The following is an 18,164-nucleotide window of genomic DNA, read 5'->3' on the forward strand; positions in this document are numbered from 1 at the left end:
CTTACTAGTAGGAGCCTGGCCGCTAGGACGTCGGCGCCGGTACGGTGGTAGCACGGTCGGCTTACGGGGCGAAACCTCCGCGGGCTATCGAAAAAATTTTGAACTCCGGGAACTTTGTCGAAATTAACCGAGGCTCGTTTGACGATGTTCCGACAGGCTCCCGGCCCGGATCGACTACGGGACGCCGCGCATCGCCTTTCGGTCGACTCGGACCGAAATTTTTACAAGTCCCGTCGGCCCGGATCGACTCCGGAACGCCGCGCATCGCCTTTCGGTCGACTCGGACCGAAATTTTTACAAGTCCCGTCGGCCCGGATCGACTCCGGGACGCCGCGCATCGCCTTTCGGTCGACTCGGACCGTAATTTTTACAAGTCCCGTCGGCCCGGATCGACTCCGGGACGCCGCGCATCGCCTTTCGGTCGACTCGGACCGAAATTTTTACAAGTCCCGTCGGCCCGGATCGACTCCGGGACGCCGCGCATCGCCTTTCGGTCGACTCGGACCGTAATTTTTACAAGTCCCGTCGGCCCGGATCGACTCCGGGACGCCGCGCATCGCCTTTCGGTCGACTCGGACCGAAATTTTTACAAGTCCCGTCGGCCCGGATCGACTCCGGAACGCCGCGCATCGCCTTTCGGTCGACTCGGACCGAAATTTTTACAAGTCCCGTCGGCCCGGATCGACTCCGGGACGCCGCGCATCGCCTTTCGGTCGACTCGGACCGTAATTTTTACAAGTCCCGTCGGCCCGGATCGACTCCGGGACGCCGCGCATCGCCTTTCGGTCGACTCGGACCGAAATTTTTACAAGTCCCGTCGGCCCGGATCGACTCCGGGACGCCGCGCATCGCCTTTCGGTCGGCTCGGACCGAAATTTTTACAAGTCCCGTCGGCCCGGATCGACTCCGGGACGCCGCGCATCGCCTTTCGGTCGACTCGGACCGAAATTTTTACAAGTCCCGTCGGCCCGGATCGACTCCGGGACGCCGCGCATCGCCTTTCGGTCGACTCGGACCGAAATTTTTACAAGTCCCGTCGGCCCGGATCGACTCCGGAACGCCGCGCATCGCCTTTCGGTCGACTCGGACCGAAATTTTTACAAGTCCCGTCGGCCCGGATCGACTCCGGGACGCCGCGCATCGCCTTTCGGTCGACTCGGACCGTAATTTTTACAAGTCCCGTCGGCCCGGATCGACTCCGGGACGCCGCGCATCGCCTTTCGGTCGACTCGGACCGAAATTTTTACAAGTTCCGTCGGCCCGGATCGACTCGGGGAGGCCGCGCGTCGCCGCGCGTCGCCTCTCGGTCGACTCGGACCGAAATTTTCACAAGTGTCCCGTCGCGCCGCACCGGGGGTCGGTCCGTCCGCCGTCGACCCATCGGCCCCGGGACGCGGCGCATTGCCTTTCGGTCGACTCGGAACAAAACTTCATCGAGTCCCGTCGGCCCGTATAGTCTCCAAGACGCCGCGCATCGCCTTTCGGTCGACTCGGACCGAAATTTTTACAAGTCCCGTCGGCCCGGATCGACTCCGGGACGCCGCGCATCGCCTTTCGGTCGACTCGGAACGAAACTTCATCGAGTCCCGTCGGCCCGTATAGTCCCCAAGACGCCGCGCATCGCCTTTCGGTCGACTCGGACCGAAATTTTTACAAGTCCCGTCGGCCCGGATCGACTCCGGGACGCCGCGCATCGCCTTTCGGTCGACTCGGACCGAAATTTTTACAAGTCCCGTCGGCCCGGATCGACTCCGGAACGCCGCGCATCGCCTTTCGGTCGACTCGGACCGAAATTTTTACAAGTCCCGTCGGCCCGGATCGACTCCGGGACGCCGCGCATCGCCTTTCGGTCGACTCGGACCGAAATTTTTACAAGTCCCGTCGGCCCGGATCGACTCCGGGACGCCGCGCATCGCCTTTCGGTCGACTCGGACCGAAATTTTTACAAGTCCCGTCCGCCCGGATCGACTCCGGAACGCCGCGCATCGCCTTTCGGTCGACTCGGACCGAAATTTTTACAAGTCCCGTCGGCCCGGATCGACTCCGGGACGCCGCGCATCGCCTTTCGGTCGACTCGGACCGTAATTTTTACAAGTCCCGTCGGCCCGGATCGACTCCGGGACGCCGCGCATCGCCTTTCGGTCGACTCGGACCGAAATTTTTACAAGTCCCGTCGGCCCGGATCGACTCCGGGACGCCGCGCATCGCCTTTCGGTCGACTCGGACCGTAATTTTTACAAGTCCCGTCGGCCCGGATCGACTCCGGGACGCCGCGCATCGCCTTTCGGTCGACTCGGACCGAAATTTTTACAAGTCCCGTCGGCCCGGATCGACTCCGGGACGCCGCGCATCGCCTTTCGGTCGGCTCGGACCGAAATTTTTACAAGTCCCGTCGGCCCGGATCGACTCCGGGACGCCGCGCATCGCCTTTCGGTCGACTCGGACCGAAATTTTTACAAGTCCCGTCGGCCCGGATCGACTCCGGGACGCCGCGCATCGCCTTTCGGTCGACTCGGACCGAAATTTTTACAAGTCCCGTCGGCCCGGATCGACTCCGGAACGCCGCGCATCGCCTTTCGGTCGACTCGGACCGAAATTTTTACAAGTCCCGTCGGCCCGGATCGACTCCGGGACGCCGCGCATCGCCTTTCGGTCGACTCGGACCGTAATTTTTACAAGTCCCGTCGGCCCGGATCGACTCCGGGACGCCGCGCATCGCCTTTCGGTCGACTCGGACCGAAATTTTTACAAGTCCCGTCGGCCCGGATCGACTCCGGGACGCCGCGCATCGCCTTTCGGTCGACTCGGACCGAAATTTTTACAAGTTCCGTCGGCCCGGATCGACTCCGGGACGCCGCGCATCGCCTTTCGGTCGACTCGGACCGAAATTTTTACAAGTCCCGTCGGCCCGGATCGACTCCGGGACGCCGCGCATCGCCTTTCGGTCGACTCGGACCGAAATTTTTACAAGTCCCGTCGGCCCGGATCGACTCCGGAACGCCGCGCATCGCCTTTCGGTCGACTCGGACCGTAATTTTTACAAGTCCCGTCGGCCCGGATCGACTCCGGGACGCCGCGCATCGCCTTTCGGTCGACTCGGACCGAAATTTTTACAAGTCCCGTCGGCCCGGATCGACTCCGGGACGCCGCGCATCGCCTTTCGGTCGGCTCGGACCGAAATTTTTACAAGTCCCGTCGGCCCGGATCGACTCCGGGACGCCGCGCATCGCCTTTCGGTCGACTCGGACCGAAATTTTTACAAGTCCCGTCGGCCCGGATCGACTCCGGGACGCCGCGCATCGCCTTTCGGTCGACTCGGACCGAAATTTTTACAAGTCCCGTCGGCCCGGATCGACTCCGGAACGCCGCGCATCGCCTTTCGGTCGACTCGGACCGAAATTTTTACAAGTCCCGTCGGCCCGGATCGACTCCGGGACGCCGCGCATCGCCTTTCGGTCGACTCGGACCGTAATTTTTACAAGTCCCGTCGGCCCGGATCGACTCCGGGACGCCGCGCATCGCCTTTCGGTCGACTCGGACCGAAATTTTTACAAGTCCCGTCGGCCCGGATCGACTCCGGGACGCCGCGCATCGCCTTTCGGTCGACTCGGACCGAAATTTTTACAAGTTCCGTCGGCCCGGATCGACTCCGGGACGCCGCGCATCGCCTTTCGGTCGACTCGGAACGAAACTTCATCGAGTCCCGTCGGCCCGTATAGTCTCCAAGACGCCGCGCATCGCCTTTCGGTCGACTCGGACCGAAATTTTTACAAGTCCCGTCGGCCCGGATCGACTCCGGGACGCCGCGCATCGCCTTTCGGTCGACTCGGACCGTAATTTTTACAAGTCCCGTCGGCCCGGATCGACTCCGGGACGCCGCGCATCGCCTTTCGGTCGACTCGGACCGTAATTTTTACAAGTCCCGTCGGCCCGGATCGACTCCGGGACGCCGCGCATCGCCTTTCGGTCGACTCGGACCGAAATTTTTACAAGTCCCGTCGGCCCGGATCGACTCCGGGACGCCGCGCATCGCCTTTCGGTCGACTCGGACCGTAATTTTTACAAGTCCCGTCGGCCCGGATCGACTCCGGGACGCCGCGCATCGCCTTTCGGTCGACTCGGACCGAAATTTTTACAAGTCCCGTCGGCCCGGATCGACTCCGGGACGCCGCGCATCGCCTTTCGGTCGGCTCGGACCGAAATTTTTACAAGTCCCGTCGGCCCGGATCGACTCCGGGACGCCGCGCATCGCCTTTCGGTCGACTCGGACCGAAATTTTTACAAGTCCCGTCGGCCCGGATCGACTCCGGGACGCCGCGCATCGCCTTTCGGTCGACTCGGACCGAAATTTTTACAAGTCCCGTCGGCCCGGATCGACTCCGGAACGCCGCGCATCGCCTTTCGGTCGACTCGGACCGAAATTTTTACAAGTCCCGTCGGCCCGGATCGACTCCGGGACGCCGCGCATCGCCTTTCGGTCGACTCGGACCGTAATTTTTACAAGTCCCGTCGGCCCGGATCGACTCCGGGACGCCGCGCATCGCCTTTCGGTCGACTCGGACCGAAATTTTTACAAGTCCCGTCGGCCCGGATCGACTCCGGGACGCCGCGCATCGCCTTTCGGTCGACTCGGACCGAAATTTTTACAAGTTCCGTCGGCCCGGATCGACTCCGGGACGCCGCGCATCGCCTTTCGGTCGACTCGGAACGAAACTTCATCGAGTCCCGTCGGCCCGTATAGTCTCCAAGACGCCGCGCATCGCCTTTCGGTCGACTCGGACCGAAATTTTCACAAGTCCCGTCGGCCCGGATCGACTCCGGGACGCCGCGCATCGCCTTTCGGTCGACTCGGACCGTAATTTTTACAAGTCCCGTCGGCCCGGATCGACTCCGGGACGCCGCGCATCGCCTTTCGGTCGACTCGGACCGAAATTTTTACAAGTCCCGTCGGCCCGGATCGACTCCGGGACGCCGCGCATCGCCTTTCGGTCGACTCGGACCGAAATTTTTACAAGTCCCGTCGGCCCGGATCGACTCCGGGACGCCGCGCATCGCCTTTCGGTCGACTCGGACCGTAATTTTTACAAGTCCCGTCGGCCCGGATCGACTCCGGGACGCCGCGCATCGCCTTTCGGTCGACTCGGACCGAAATTTTTACAAGTCCCGTCGGCCCGGATCGACTCCGGAACGCCGCGCATCGCCTTTCGGTCGACTCGGACCGAAATTTTTACAAGTCCCGTCGGCCCGGATCGACTCCGGGACGCCGCGCATCGCCTTTCGGTCGACTCGGACCGTAATTTTTACAAGTCCCGTCGGCCCGGATCGACTCCGGGACGCCGCGCATCGCCTTTCGGTCGACTCGGACCGAAATTTTTACAAGTCCCGTCGGCCCGGATCGACTCCGGGACGCCGCGCATCGCCTTTCGGTCGGCTCGGACCGAAATTTTTACAAGTCCCGTCGGCCCGGATCGACTCCGGGACGCCGCGCATCGCCTTTCGGTCGACTCGGACCGAAATTTTTACAAGTCCCGTCGGCCCGGATCGACTCCGGGACGCCGCGCATCGCCTTTCGGTCGACTCGGACCGAAATTTTTACAAGTCCCGTCGGCCCGGATCGACTCCGGAACGCCGCGCATCGCCTTTCGGTCGACTCGGACCGAAATTTTTACAAGTCCCGTCGGCCCGGATCGACTCCGGGACGCCGCGCATCGCCTTTCGGTCGACTCGGACCGTAATTTTTACAAGTCCCGTCGGCCCGGATCGACTCCGGGACGCCGCGCATCGCCTTTCGGTCGACTCGGACCGAAATTTTTACAAGTTCCGTCGGCCCGGATCGACTCGGGGAGGCCGCGCGTCGCCGCGCGTCGCCTCTCGGTCGACTCGGACCGAAATTTTCACAAGTGTCCCGTCGCGCCGCACCGGGGGTCGGTCCGTCCGCCGTCGACCCATCGGCCCCGGGACGCGGCGCATTGCCTTTCGGTCGACTCGGAACGAAACTTCATCGAGTCCCGTCGGCCCGTATAGTCTCCAAGACGCCGCGCATCGCCTTTCGGTCGACTCGGACCGAAATTTTTACAAGTCCCGTCGGCCCGGATCGACTCCGGGACGCCGCGCATCGCCTTTCGGTCGACTCGGAACGAAACTTCATCGAGTCCCGTCGGCCCGTATAGTCTCCAAGACGCCGCGCATCGCCTTTCGGTCGACTCGGACCGAAATTTTTACAAGTCCCGTCGGCCCGGATCGACTCCGGGACGCCGCGCATCGCCTTTCGGTCGACTCGGACCGAAATTTTTACAAGTCCCGTCGGCCCGGATCGACTCCGGAACGCCGCGCATCGCCTTTCGGTCGACTCGGACCGAAATTTTTACAAGTCCCGTCGGCCCGGATCGACTCCGGGACGCCGCGCATCGCCTTTCGGTCGACTCGGACCGAAATTTTTACAAGTCCCGTCGGCCCGGATCGACTCCGGGACGCCGCGCATCGCCTTTCGGTCGACTCGGACCGAAATTTTTACAAGTCCCGTCCGCCCGGATCGACTCCGGAACGCCGCGCATCGCCTTTCGGTCGACTCGGACCGAAATTTTTACAAGTCCCGTCGGCCCGGATCGACTCCGGGACGCCGCGCATCGCCTTTCGGTCGACTCGGACCGAAATTTTTACAAGTCCCGTCGGCCCGGATCGACTCCGGAACGCCGCGCATCGCCTTTCGGTCGACTCGGACCGAAATTTTTACAAGTCCCGTCGGCCCGGATCGACTCCGGGACGCCGCGCATCGCCTTTCGGTCGACTCGGACCGAAATTTTTACAAGTCCCGTCGGCCCGGATCGACTCCGGGACGCCGCGCATCGCCTTTCGGTCGACTCGGACCGAAATTTTTACAAGTTCCGTCGGCCCGGATCGACTCGGGGAGGCCGCGCGTCGCCGCGCGTCGCCTCTCGGTCGACTCGGACCGAAATTTTCACAAGTGTCCCGTCGCGCCGCACCGGGGGTCGGTCCGTCCGCCGTCGACCCATCGGCCCCGGGACGCGGCGCATTGCCTTTCGGTCGACTCGGAACGAAACTTCATCGAGTCCCGTCGGCCCGTATAGTCTCCAAGACGCCGCGCATCGCCTTTCGGTCGACTCGGACCGAAATTTTTACAAGTCCCGTCGGCCCGGATCGACTCCGGGACGCCGCGCATCGCCTTTCGGTCGACTCGGAACGAAACTTCATCGAGTCCCGTCGGCCCGTATAGTCCCCAAGACGCCGCGCATCGCCTTTCGGTCGACTCGGACCGAAATTTTTACAAGTCCCGTCGGCCCGGATCGACTCCGGGACGCCGCGCATCGCCTTTCGGTCGACTCGGACCGAAATTTTTACAAGTCCCGTCGGCCCGGATCGACTCCGGAACGCCGCGCATCGCCTTTCGGTCGACTCGGACCGAAATTTTTACAAGTCCCGTCGGCCCGGATCGACTCCGGGACGCCGCGCATCGCCTTTCGGTCGACTCGGACCGAAATTTTTACAAGTCCCGTCGGCCCGGATCGACTCCGGGACGCCGCGCATCGCCTTTCGGTCGACTCGGACCGAAATTTTTACAAGTCCCGTCCGCCCGGATCGACTCCGGAACGCCGCGCATCGCCTTTCGGTCGACTCGGACCGAAATTTTTACAAGTCCCGTCGGCCCGGATCGACTCCGGGACGCCGCGCATCGCCTTTCGGTCGACTCGGACCGTAATTTTTACAAGTCCCGTCGGCCCGGATCGACTCCGGGACGCCGCGCATCGCCTTTCGGTCGACTCGGACCGAAATTTTTACAAGTCCCGTCGGCCCGGATCGACTCCGGGACGCCGCGCATCGCCTTTCGGTCGACTCGGACCGTAATTTTTACAAGTCCCGTCGGCCCGGATCGACTCCGGGACGCCGCGCATCGCCTTTCGGTCGACTCGGACCGAAATTTTTACAAGTCCCGTCGGCCCGGATCGACTCCGGGACGCCGCGCATCGCCTTTCGGTCGGCTCGGACCGAAATTTTTACAAGTCCCGTCGGCCCGGATCGACTCCGGGACGCCGCGCATCGCCTTTCGGTCGACTCGGACCGAAATTTTTACAAGTTCCGTCGGCCCGGATCGACTCGGGGAGGCCGCGCGTCGCCGCGCGTCGCCTCTCGGTCGACTCGGACCGAAATTTTCACAAGTGTCCCGTCGCGCCGCACCGGGGGTCGGTCCGTCCGCCGTCGACCCATCGGCCCCGGGACGCGGCGCATTGCCTTTCGGTCGACTCGGAACGAAACTTCATCGAGTCCCGTCGGCCCGTATAGTCTCCAAGACGCCGCGCATCGCCTTTCGGTCGACTCGGACCGAAATTTTTACAAGTCCCGTCGGCCCGGATCGACTCCGGGACGCCGCGCATCGCCTTTCGGTCGACTCGGAACGAAACTTCATCGAGTCCCGTCGGCCCGTATAGTCCCCAAGACGCCGCGCATCGCCTTTCGGTCGACTCGGACCGAAATTTTTACAAGTCCCGTCGGCCCGGATCGACTCCGGGACGCCGCGCATCGCCTTTCGGTCGACTCGGACCGAAATTTTTACAAGTCCCGTCGGCCCGGATCGACTCCGGAACGCCGCGCATCGCCTTTCGGTCGACTCGGACCGAAATTTTTACAAGTCCCGTCGGCCCGGATCGACTCCGGGACGCCGCGCATCGCCTTTCGGTCGACTCGGACCGAAATTTTTACAAGTCCCGTCGGCCCGGATCGACTCCGGGACGCCGCGCATCGCCTTTCGGTCGACTCGGACCGAAATTTTTACAAGTCCCGTCCGCCCGGATCGACTCCGGAACGCCGCGCATCGCCTTTCGGTCGACTCGGACCGAAATTTTTACAAGTCCCGTCGGCCCGGATCGACTCCGGGACGCCGCGCATCGCCTTTCGGTCGACTCGGACCGTAATTTTTACAAGTCCCGTCGGCCCGGATCGACTCCGGGACGCCGCGCATCGCCTTTCGGTCGACTCGGACCGTAATTTTTACAAGTCCCGTCGGCCCGGATCGACTCCGGGACGCCGCGCATCGCCTTTCGGTCGACTCGGACCGAAATTTTTACAAGTTCCGTCGGCCCGGATCGACTCGGGGAGGCCGCGCGTCGCCGCGCGTCGCCTCTCGGTCGACTCGGACCGAAATTTTCACAAGTGTCCCGTCGCGCCGCACCGGGGGTCGGTCCGTCCGCCGTCGACCCATCGGCCCCGGGACGCGGCGCATTGCCTTTCGGTCGACTCGGAACGAAACTTCATCGAGTCCCGTCGGCCCGTATAGTCTCCAAGACGCCGCGCATCGCCTTTCGGTCGACTCGGACCGAAATTTTTACAAGTCCCGTCGGCCCGGATCGACTCCGGGACGCCGCGCATCGCCTTTCGGTCGACTCGGAACGAAACTTCATCGAGTCCCGTCGGCCCGTATAGTCTCCAAGACGCCGCGCATCGCCTTTCGGTCGACTCGGACCGAAATTTTTACAAGTCCCGTCGGCCCGGATCGACTCCGGGACGCCGCGCATCGCCTTTCGGTCGACTCGGACCGAAATTTTTACAAGTCCCGTCGGCCCGGATCGACTCCGGAACGCCGCGCATCGCCTTTCGGTCGACTCGGACCGAAATTTTTACAAGTCCCGTCGGCCCGGATCGACTCCGGGACGCCGCGCATCGCCTTTCGGTCGACTCGGACCGAAATTTTTACAAGTCCCGTCGGCCCGGATCGACTCCGGGACGCCGCGCATCGCCTTTCGGTCGACTCGGACCGAAATTTTTACAAGTCCCGTCCGCCCGGATCGACTCCGGAACGCCGCGCATCGCCTTTCGGTCGACTCGGACCGAAATTTTTACAAGTCCCGTCGGCCCGGATCGACTCCGGGACGCCGCGCATCGCCTTTCGGTCGACTCGGACCGTAATTTTTACAAGTCCCGTCGGCCCGGATCGACTCCGGGACGCCGCGCATCGCCTTTCGGTCGACTCGGACCGAAATTTTTACAAGTCCCGTCGGCCCGGATCGACTCCGGGACGCCGCGCATCGCCTTTCGGTCGACTCGGACCGTAATTTTTACAAGTCCCGTCGGCCCGGATCGACTCCGGGACGCCGCGCATCGCCTTTCGGTCGACTCGGACCGAAATTTTTACAAGTCCCGTCGGCCCGGATCGACTCCGGGACGCCGCGCATCGCCTTTCGGTCGGCTCGGACCGAAATTTTTACAAGTCCCGTCGGCCCGGATCGACTCCGGGACGCCGCGCATCGCCTTTCGGTCGACTCGGACCGAAATTTTTACAAGTCCCGTCGGCCCGGATCGACTCCGGGACGCCGCGCATCGCCTTTCGGTCGACTCGGACCGAAATTTTTACAAGTCCCGTCGGCCCGGATCGACTCCGGAACGCCGCGCATCGCCTTTCGGTCGACTCGGACCAAAATTTTTACAAGTCCCGTCGGCCCGGATCGACTCCGGGACGCCGCGCATCGCCTTTCGGTCGACTCGGACCGTAATTTTTACAAGTCCCGTCGGCCCGGATCGACTCCGGGACGCCGCGCATCGCCTTTCGGTCGACTCGGACCGAAATTTTTACAAGTCCCGTCGGCCCGGATCGACTCCGGGACGCCGCGCATCGCCTTTCGGTCGACTCGGACCGAAATTTTTACAAGTTCCGTCGGCCCGGATCGACTCCGGGACGCCGCGCATCGCCTTTCGGTCGACTCGGACCGAAATTTTTACAAGTCCCGTCGGCCCGGATCGACTCCGGGACGCCGCGCATCGCCTTTCGGTCGACTCGGACCGAAATTTTTACAAGTCCCGTCGGCCCGGATCGACTCCGGAACGCCGCGCATCGCCTTTCGGTCGACTCGGACCGAAATTTTTACAAGTCCCGTCGGCCCGGATCGACTCCGGGACGCCGCGCATCGCCTTTCGGTCGACTCGGACCGTAATTTTTACAAGTCCCGTCGGCCCGGATCGACTCCGGGACGCCGCGCATCGCCTTTCGGTCGACTCGGACCGAAATTTTTACAAGTTCCGTCGGCCCGGATCGACTCCGGGACGCCGCGCATCGCCTTTCGGTCGACTCGGACCGAAATTTTTACAAGTCCCGTCGGCCCGGATCGACTCCGGGACGCCGCGCATCGCCTTTCGGTCGACTCGGACCGAAATTTTTACAAGTCCCGTCGGCCCGGATCGACTCCGGAACGCCGCGCATCGCCTTTCGGTCGACTCGGACCGAAATTTTTACAAGTCCCGTCGGCCCGGATCGACTCCGGGACGCCGCGCATCGCCTTTCGGTCGACTCGGACCGTAATTTTTACAAGTCCCGTCGGCCCGGATCGACTCCGGGACGCCGCGCATCGCCTTTCGGTCGACTCGGACCGAAATTTTTACAAGTCCCGTCGGCCCGGATCGACTCCGGGACGCCGCGCATCGCCTTTCGGTCGACTCGGACCGTAATTTTTACAAGTCCCGTCGGCCCGGATCGACTCCGGGACGCCGCGCATCGCCTTTCGGTCGACTCGGACCGAAATTTTTACAAGTCCCGTCGGCCCGGATCGACTCCGGGACGCCGCGCATCGCCTTTCGGTCGGCTCGGACCGAAATTTTTACAAGTCCCGTCGGCCCGGATCGACTCCGGGACGCCGCGCATCGCCTTTCGGTCGACTCGGACCGAAATTTTTACAAGTCCCGTCGGCCCGGATCGACTCCGGGACGCCGCGCATCGCCTTTCGGTCGACTCGGACCGAAATTTTTACAAGTCCCGTCGGCCCGGATCGACTCCGGAACGCCGCGCATCGCCTTTCGGTCGACTCGGACCGAAATTTTTACAAGTCCCGTCGGCCCGGATCGACTCCGGGACGCCGCGCATCGCCTTTCGGTCGACTCGGACCGTAATTTTTACAAGTCCCGTCGGCCCGGATCGACTCCGGGACGCCGCGCATCGCCTTTCGGTCGACTCGGACCGAAATTTTTACAAGTCCCGTCGGCCCGGATCGACTCCGGGACGCCGCGCATCGCCTTTCGGTCGACTCGGACCGAAATTTTTACAAGTTCCGTCGGCCCGGATCGACTCCGGGACGCCGCGCATCGCCTTTCGGTCGACTCGGAACGAAACTTCATCGAGTCCCGTCGGCCCGTATAGTCTCCAAGACGCCGCGCATCGCCTTTCGGTCGACTCGGACCGAAATTTTCACAAGTGTCCCGTCGCGCCGCACCGGGGGTCGGTCCGTCCGCCGTCGACCCATCGGCCCCGGGACGCGGCGCATTGCCTTTCGGTCGACTCGGAACGAAACTTCATCGAGTCCCGTCGGCCCGTATAGTCTCCAAGACGCCGCGCATCGCCTTTCGGTCGACTCGGACCGAAATTTTTACAAGTCCCGTCGGCCCGGATCGACTCCGGGACGCCGCGCATCGCCTTTCGGTCGACTCGGAACGAAACTTCATCGAGTCCCGTCGGCCCGTATAGTCTCCAAGACGCCGCGCATCGCCTTTCGGTCGACTCGGACCGAAATTTTTACAAGTCCCGTCGGCCCGGATCGACTCCGGGACGCCGCGCATCGCCTTTCGGTCGACTCGGACCGAAATTTTTACAAGTCCCGTCGGCCCGGATCGACTCCGGAACGCCGCGCATCGCCTTTCGGTCGACTCGGACCGAAATTTTTACAAGTCCCGTCGGCCCGGATCGACTCCGGGACGCCGCGCATCGCCTTTCGGTCGACTCGGACCGTAATTTTTACAAGTCCCGTCGGCCCGGATCGACTCCGGGACGCCGCGCATCGCCTTTCGGTCGACTCGGACCGAAATTTTTACAAGTTCCGTCGGCCCGGATCGACTCGGGGAGGCCGCGCGTCGCCGCGCGTCGCCTCTCGGTCGACTCGGACCGAAATTTTCACAAGTGTCCCGTCGCGCCGCACCGGGGGTCGGTCCGTCCGCCGTCGACCCATCGGCCCCGGGACGCGGCGCATTGCCTTTCGGTCGACTCGGAACGAAACTTCATCGAGTCCCGTCGGCCCGTATAGTCTCCAAGACGCCGCGCATCGCCTTTCGGTCGACTCGGACCGAAATTTTTACAAGTCCCGTCGGCCCGGATCGACTCCGGGACGCCGCGCATCGCCTTTCGGTCGACTCGGAACGAAACTTCATCGAGTCCCGTCGGCCCGTATAGTCTCCAAGACGCCGCGCATCGCCTTTCGGTCGACTCGGACCGAAATTTTTACAAGTCCCGTCGGCCCGGATCGACTCCGGGACGCCGCGCATCGCCTTTCGGTCGACTCGGACCGAAATTTTTACAAGTCCCGTCGGCCCGGATCGACTCCGGAACGCCGCGCATCGCCTTTCGGTCGACTCGGACCGAAATTTTTACAAGTCCCGTCGGCCCGGATCGACTCCGGGACGCCGCGCATCGCCTTTCGGTCGACTCGGACCGAAATTTTTACAAGTCCCGTCGGCCCGGATCGACTCCGGGACGCCGCGCATCGCCTTTCGGTCGACTCGGACCGAAATTTTTACAAGTCCCGTCCGCCCGGATCGACTCCGGAACGCCGCGCATCGCCTTTCGGTCGACTCGGACCGAAATTTTTACAAGTCCCGTCGGCCCGGATCGACTCCGGGACGCCGCGCATCGCCTTTCGGTCGACTCGGACCGTAATTTTTACAAGTCCCGTCGGCCCGGATCGACTCCGGGACGCCGCGCATCGCCTTTCGGTCGACTCGGACCGAAATTTTTACAAGTCCCGTCGGCCCGGATCGACTCCGGGACGCCGCGCATCGCCTTTCGGTCGACTCGGACCGTAATTTTTACAAGTCCCGTCGGCCCGGATCGACTCCGGGACGCCGCGCATCGCCTTTCGGTCGACTCGGACCGAAATTTTTACAAGTCCCGTCGGCCCGGATCGACTCCGGGACGCCGCGCATCGCCTTTCGGTCGGCTCGGACCGAAATTTTTACAAGTCCCGTCGGCCCGGATCGACTCCGGGACGCCGCGCATCGCCTTTCGGTCGACTCGGACCGAAATTTTTACAAGTCCCGTCGGCCCGGATCGACTCCGGGACGCCGCGCATCGCCTTTCGGTCGACTCGGACCGAAATTTTTACAAGTCCCGTCGGCCCGGATCGACTCCGGAACGCCGCGCATCGCCTTTCGGTCGACTCGGACCAAAATTTTTACAAGTCCCGTCGGCCCGGATCGACTCCGGGACGCCGCGCATCGCCTTTCGGTCGACTCGGACCGTAATTTTTACAAGTCCCGTCGGCCCGGATCGACTCCGGGACGCCGCGCATCGCCTTTCGGTCGACTCGGACCGAAATTTTTACAAGTCCCGTCGGCCCGGATCGACTCCGGGACGCCGCGCATCGCCTTTCGGTCGACTCGGACCGAAATTTTTACAAGTTCCGTCGGCCCGGATCGACTCCGGGACGCCGCGCATCGCCTTTCGGTCGACTCGGACCGAAATTTTTACAAGTCCCGTCGGCCCGGATCGACTCCGGGACGCCGCGCATCGCCTTTCGGTCGACTCGGACCGTAATTTTTACAAGTCCCGTCGGCCCGGATCGACTCCGGGACGCCGCGCATCGCCTTTCGGTCGACTCGGACCGAAATTTTTACAAGTCCCGTCGGCCCGGATCGACTCCGGGACGCCGCGCATCGCCTTTCGGTCGACTCGGACCGAAATTTTTACAAGTCTCGTCGGCCCGGATCGACTCCGGGACGCCGCGCATCGCCTTTCGGTCGACTCGGACCGTAATTTTTACAAGTCCCGTCGGCCCGGATCGACTCCGGGACGCCGCGCATCGCCTTTCGGTCGACTCGGACCGAAATTTTTACAAGTCCCGTCGGCCCGGATCGACTCCGGGACGCCGCGCATCGCCTTTCGGTCGACTCGGACCGAAATTTTTACAAGTTCCGTCGGCCCGGATCGACTCGGGGAGGCCGCGCGTCGCCGCGCGTCGCCTCTCGGTCGACTCGGACCGAAATTTTCACAAGTGTCCCGTCGCGCCGCACCGGGGGTCGGTCCGTCCGCCGTCGACCCATCGGCCCCGGGACGCGGCGCATTGCCTTTCGGTCGACTCGGAACGAAACTTCATCGAGTCCCGTCGGCCCGTATAGTCTCCAAGACGCCGCGCATCGCCTTTCGGTCGACTCGGACCGAAATTTTTACAAGTCCCGTCGGCCCGGATCGACTCCGGGACGCCGCGCATCGCCTTTCGGTCGACTCGGAACGAAACTTCATCGAGTCCCGTCGGCCCGTATAGTCCCCAAGACGCCGCGCATCGCCTTTCGGTCGACTCGGACCGAAATTTTTACAAGTCCCGTCGGCCCGGATCGACTCCGGGACGCCGCGCATCGCCTTTCGGTCGACTCGGACCGAAATTTTTACAAGTCCCGTCGGCCCGGATCGACTCCGGAACGCCGCGCATCGCCTTTCGGTCGACTCGGACCGAAATTTTTACAAGTCCCGTCGGCCCGGATCGACTCCGGGACGCCGCGCATCGCCTTTCGGTCGACTCGGACCGAAATTTTTACAAGTCCCGTCGGCCCGGATCGACTCCGGGACGCCGCGCATCGCCTTTCGGTCGACTCGGACCGAAATTTTTACAAGTCCCGTCCGCCCGGATCGACTCCGGAACGCCGCGCATCGCCTTTCGGTCGACTCGGACCGAAATTTTTACAAGTCCCGTCGGCCCGGATCGACTCCGGGACGCCGCGCATCGCCTTTCGGTCGACTCGGACCGTAATTTTTACAAGTCCCGTCGGCCCGGATCGACTCCGGGACGCCGCGCATCGCCTTTCGGTCGACTCGGACCGAAATTTTTACAAGTCCCGTCGGCCCGGATCGACTCCGGGACGCCGCGCATCGCCTTTCGGTCGACTCGGACCGAAATTTTTACAAGTTCCGTCGGCCCGGATCGACTCCGGGACGCCGCGCATCGCCTTTCGGTCGACTCGGACCGAAATTTTTACAAGTCCCGTCGGCCCGGATCGACTCCGGGACGCCGCGCATCGCCTTTCGGTCGACTCGGACCGAAATTTTTACAAGTCCCGTCGGCCCGGATCGACTCCGGAACGCCGCGCATCGCCTTTCGGTCGACTCGGACCGAAATTTTTACAAGTCCCGTCGGCCCGGATCGACTCCGGGACGCCGCGCATCGCCTTTCGGTCGACTCGGACCGTAATTTTTACAAGTCCCGTCGGCCCGGATCGACTCCGGGACGCCGCGCATCGCCTTTCGGTCGACTCGGACCGAAATTTTTACAAGTTCCGTCGGCCCGGATCGACTCCGGGACGCCGCGCATCGCCTTTCGGTCGACTCGGACCGAAATTTTTACAAGTCCCGTCGGCCCGGATCGACTCCGGGACGCCGCGCATCGCCTTTCGGTCGACTCGGACCGAAATTTTTACAAGTCCCGTCGGCCCGGATCGACTCCGGAACGCCGCGCATCGCCTTTCGGTCGACTCGGACCGAAATTTTTACAAGTCCCGTCGGCCCGGATCGACTCCGGGACGCCGCGCATCGCCTTTCGGTCGACTCGGACCGTAATTTTTACAAGTCCCGTCGGCCCGGATCGACTCCGGGACGCCGCGCATCGCCTTTCGGTCGACTCGGACCGAAATTTTTACAAGTCCCGTCGGCCCGGATCGACTCCGGGACGCCGCGCATCGCCTTTCGGTCGACTCGGACCGTAATTTTTACAAGTCCCGTCGGCCCGGATCGACTCCGGGACGCCGCGCATCGCCTTTCGGTCGACTCGGACCGAAATTTTTACAAGTCCCGTCGGCCCGGATCGACTCCGGGACGCCGCGCATCGCCTTTCGGTCGGCTCGGACCGAAATTTTTACAAGTCCCGTCGGCCCGGATCGACTCCGGGACGCCGCGCATCGCCTTTCGGTCGACTCGGACCGAAATTTTTACAAGTCCCGTCGGCCCGGATCGACTCCGGGACGCCGCGCATCGCCTTTCGGTCGACTCGGACCGAAATTTTTACAAGTCCCGTCGGCCCGGATCGACTCCGGAACGCCGCGCATCGCCTTTCGGTCGACTCGGACCGAAATTTTTACAAGTCCCGTCGGCCCGGATCGACTCCGGGACGCCGCGCATCGCCTTTCGGTCGACTCGGACCGTAATTTTTACAAGTCCCGTCGGCCCGGATCGACTCCGGGACGCCGCGCATCGCCTTTCGGTCGACTCGGACCGAAATTTTTACAAGTCCCGTCGGCCCGGATCGACTCCGGGACGCCGCGCATCGCCTTTCGGTCGACTCGGACCGAAATTTTTACAAGTTCCGTCGGCCCGGATCGACTCCGGGACGCCGCGCATCGCCTTTCGGTCGACTCGGAACGAAACTTCATCGAGTCCCGTCGGCCCGTATAGTCTCCAAGACGCCGCGCATCGCCTTTCGGTCGACTCGGACCGAAATTTTCACAAGTGTCCCGTCGCGCCGCACCGGGGGTCGGTCCGTCCGCCGTCGACCCATCGGCCCCGGGACGCGGCGCATTGCCTTTCGGTCGACTCGGAACGAAACTTCATCGAGTCCCGTCGGCCCGTATAGTCTCCAAGACGCCGCGCATCGCCTTTCGGTCGACTCGGACCGAAATTTTTACAAGTCCCGTCGGCCCGGATCGACTCCGGGACGCCGCGCATCGCCTTTCGGTCGACTCGGAACGAAACTTCATCGAGTCCCGTCGGCCCGTATAGTCTCCAAGACGCCGCGCATCGCCTTTCGGTCGACTCGGACCGAAATTTTTACAAGTCCCGTCGGCCCGGATCGACTCCGGGACGCCGCGCATCGCCTTTCGGTCGACTCGGACCGAAATTTTTACAAGTCCCGTCGGCCCGGATCGACTCCGGAACGCCGCGCATCGCCTTTCGGTCGACTCGGACCGAAATTTTTACAAGTCCCGTCGGCCCGGATCGACTCCGGGACGCCGCGCATCGCCTTTCGGTCGACTCGGACCGTAATTTTTACAAGTCCCGTCGGCCCGGATCGACTCCGGGACGCCGCGCATCGCCTTTCGGTCGACTCGGACCGAAATTTTTACAAGTTCCGTCGGCCCGGATCGACTCGGGGAGGCCGCGCGTCGCCGCGCGTCGCCTCTCGGTCGACTCGGACCGAAATTTTCACAAGTGTCCCGTCGCGCCGCACCGGGGGTCGGTCCGTCCGCCGTCGACCCAT

The sequence above is a fragment of the Neodiprion virginianus genome, chromosome 4 (genome assembly GCF_021901495.1).
Source record: "Neodiprion virginianus isolate iyNeoVirg1 chromosome 4, iyNeoVirg1.1, whole genome shotgun sequence".
Taxonomy (NCBI): Eukaryota; Metazoa; Arthropoda; class Insecta; order Hymenoptera; family Diprionidae; genus Neodiprion; species Neodiprion virginianus.